The sequence below is a fragment of the Lissotriton helveticus genome, chromosome 7 (genome assembly GCF_964261635.1).
Source record: "Lissotriton helveticus chromosome 7, aLisHel1.1, whole genome shotgun sequence".
NCBI lineage: Eukaryota > Metazoa > Chordata > Amphibia > Caudata > Salamandridae > Lissotriton > Lissotriton helveticus.
Genome location: NC_136068.1, coordinates 402,041,918 through 402,045,979, shown reverse-complemented (window position 1 = coordinate 402,045,979; position 4,062 = coordinate 402,041,918).

Here is a 4,062-nt window from a genome sequence, read left to right as displayed (position 1 = left end):
GGTTTTGAGTTCGAGTTGGAAATTACTTTTGAAATGGCTTCAGAGGATTATTGACAAAGAAAAGATGAGGAATTATCGTGATTTGGCTTACATAATACACCTGACCCCAGTGATTGGTGGAAAGACTGGACTACAGGGGTTCAAGGCAAGTGTAGTTTTTCTTAATGTAATGTTTTGATTGGCTGATGTGTTTTCTATAGTAAAGAAAGAAAAGCATAATCCTTGCCTCCGTGTCCTTAATAGAATTGAAAATTCTTGATGCGATAACTAGATTTTTTTAAAATTAAGATATAAAGAGTGCGTGAAGCACCAAAGCAATCAACACCGTATAACCATTAGACACCAAGCCACATTTACAAGCTTCAATGGCAATACATGAAGAGTGCACTTAACTAGCTGCGAAGCAGCAAAGAAAGAGGAAGGGCATGGGATGTTGAGGTGTTATATAGGGCTGGGTCTCTATGGTTGGCCAGGGGACTATATGAAGTCACGGGAAATGTAGTATTTCACAAAACTTTATTGTGGTTGCTGTTTTTGAAGTAGTAAAAGAAAGAGAAGCACAATTGGAGCCTCCGGTCCTGACATGGAATGAAAATGTTCCTAGCTAAAGAGAAGGAATGTTTCAGTTCCAATAAGGACAAGGAGGCAAGGATTAATTATTTCTTTATTTCAACAGCAGCATTAAAAAAACTTAACCAAAAACAGTAAAGCCACACCACCCACAAATCCCATCAACCATAGGGGAAGTAGTCCCCATGGTATCTATAGTCCGAACACAGTTCAGCCCATCACAAATAATCACATGACGTCCCTTCCGCTTTCTCGTCTTCACTGGAGGATGTTAAGCTAGAGTCGCCGTCCTATTCAAACTTCTGATCATTGCCTACAATATAGAGGTAACCCTGTTATCTTATTCTTCAAAAAACTACTGATATGCTAACACTCTTCAAACCAACCTTATTCAGAAAACAATATCCCAAAGCATTTATGCTATTGCAAATAATAACTCAACTAATAGCTACTAATTATATGAGCATATTACTTACTGTCAGCGAATCATCCTGGGAGGGATTGAGATAATAGGGATTTCTAAATGCGGGATAATCGTCGGCTCCTTGTCCTTAATAGAATTGAAACTTTCCTTCTTGTTAACTAGGATATTTGTCATTCCATGTCAGGACCGGAGGCGAGGATTATGCATGTTCAAAGCTTACTTACAACCAGAGAGGCAGCCTCCAAAATGGGTTTGAAGTAGAACTTCTTCCAGGTAGACTCAGGAGACCAATCAGCCTCACTCATAATATCTTCCGGCCTACCACCTACCTGAATGGCCTTAGATACCATGGCCCCTCTTTTGGAGTGTGCACCAAATCTATGCACATCCACACCTGCTTCTGCCGTAATCCACTGTACCCACCTGGAGATGGAAGGAGAAGAAACCGCTTTGAAAGGTTTCTGCATGGTGATAAGGAGCTGTCTGTCCCCAGGGGGTCTGACCTCTGAAGTCATATCCTGATAAACCTTAATACATCTGACCACACACAACGTAGGATGCTCTGGAAAGGAAGGATAAGATACTGACCTGGTATTGGACTTAGTTCTCCTGGATATAGTGAAAGTGACTCCCTCTGGAGTAAAAACTCTTCCGGAGATATCGAACGTACTCCCATCCGAAAGTCGCTTGCAAGAAATGAGACACAGCAGTATAGCTAACTTTGCGTAAAGCTCCTTACAAGATAAATATTGGTTATCCTGCCAATCAAGAAGCAGTCTCAAACCCTGATTAACATCACACAAGCCAGAATATCTAGGCTCTGGAGGTTTAGATACCCTTCATTAACTTACATAACCATGGGTGTTCCCCTGCTGGTTTACTGTCAATCTCACTGTGTCCCGCTAAAGAGGCCGACAGAAAAGATTTAACGGTTTGATAAGCCAGACCAGGCTGAACTAATTCTGCTAGGAAGTTTAGGACGTGAGTAACTTTTGCCCCCAAGGGATCCAAGTATTTCTCCAGACACCAATGATGCCATCCTCTCCAAGCCGAGTGATACCTCTTGACTGTACCTGATGCCCATAACTGATGGAAGAGGGTTGCAGCGTCTGTCAAAAGTTGTTCGTCCTCTCAGCATCCCCTGAAGTCCTCCATGCCGTAAGAGACAGGTGTCCCTGGAGGACCAGAGCATAAGAGCAGCCCAGAGGGTCCTTGAGAATTGAAGGGAATGTGGGCAGTTGTATCGGGCTGTTCCACAATAGTTCCATCAGCCTTGGGAACCAAGCCTGGGATCTCCAAATCAGCGTGATCATCACTAGGGAAAGTACTTGCTGCCGGACTTAAGCCACTATCCTGGGGATCCTCATGAAAGCGGGAAAGCCCAGAGGGTCCTTGAGAATCAAAAGGAATGAGGGCAGTTGTATTGGGCTGTTTCACGATAGTTCCATCAACATTAGGAACCAAGCCTGGGATCTCCAAATCAGCGTGATAATCACTAGGGAAGCTGCTTGCGCCGGACTTAAGCCACTACGCTGGGGATCCTCATGAAAGGCGGAAAGGCATATGGGCGATCCTTTGACCTATCCTGGAGGAAGGCATCCACTGCTTTGGTGTTTGGGTGCGGTCTCCAGCTCACGTATCGTGGAAGTTGGTGGTTCTGTCACAAAGTAAAGAGGTCCAAGTTGCAGGTGCCCCATCTGTCCATCAAAGTCAGGAAGAGTGCCCAATCCAGTTGCCAGTCACTGTAGTCAGAGAAGTTCCTGGATCTCCAATCCTCCACCATGTTTTGCAGGCCAGAAAGGTACTCCTCTGGAGGTAATAGTGCCAGAAATCCTTTGCCAGGTTCGACAGCGTCTTTAAGCATGAGCAGCCTAGTCAGTTGACGTATTGGATAGCCGAGATGGTGTCCATCCAAGGCGCAGTTTGAAAAAGGAGGTATATTGCTTTCCTTGCCCCTACAGCGACTATGTCTATGGACATTGGGGTTTCTGAAGCCTTGGATTGCTCTGCTAGTTGTATGATCTGGGTCAGGGGGCCTACAACATCGAGGAGCTTACCATCACAATTTCTCCAGGACCGATCAATCCCCTTCTTGGGCCTTACATGTATTTGGAGAAAAAGGTGCACAGTTTCTCATCAATTTACAGCGTGATCCCCATCTTCCCTCTTAGTGAAGGTCTGGGGCATTCTTCCCGGAACCTGGTCCTAACCTCTTTCTCTAAGGGTTGGCGGATTTTCCACGCCACATATTCTGCCACTTTGGCATCAGGGGTCCACTCTGCCGACCTGGGATGGTATATCTCGGCAGGGTTGAACATGTCTGACTGGCCCCCACCCCCCTCTGGGAACTCCGAGGAGTGGGAACCCGGATGCCAGGGATGGCCCGAGTCCCTGTCCACATCGGATGAGAAATCCTCCACTGACTCCCCTCCCCTCCAAAGAGAAACCTGCCATTAGGGTCTACATTTGGGGCAACTGTGTCGTACTTTTCTCCGAGTTCGCCTTCCTCCCGGCAGGGGCATGTTTCAGCGTTCGCGCACTTTTCTGGAAGGCTTCCCTGAGTCTATCAAAGTCTTTCAAGTGTTCCGCCTCATGCTTTGTGGCCTTTTTACTCTTTTTCTCCCTACCTGGCAGCTGTTAGGTCCCATCTCCACCTGAGCAGGGTCGCTGAACACCCCCGGGATGCTCTTGGCCAACCTATCCACTTGATCCCTAAGGTGGGCCAGCGCCCATGAAATAGCCTGTGATAGAGCCTGGTCTACCGCAGGCGGGAGGCGTTAGAGCTGTCATTCCTCTTCTACCTCCTGGACAGAGGAGTAAACATGGTCCCCAGAAAAGGACATTTTAATTGAGGGTGTGAGCACAGAAAAAAATGAAACGCTCCTAAGAATTCACAGAGGGCAGATCCCTTGCAGGTGCTCGAAATCCAAAATGGCTGCAATGTCAAAAAAGAAAAAAGTCCTGTTTCTTCAACCACATTGAGGGCTTCACTGCGTTGCGGTGTCAAGTCAGCAAGGGTTGGTCGGGTGAGGACCGAGTCACTTGGCTCAACTGGTCCTTTCCCCAAA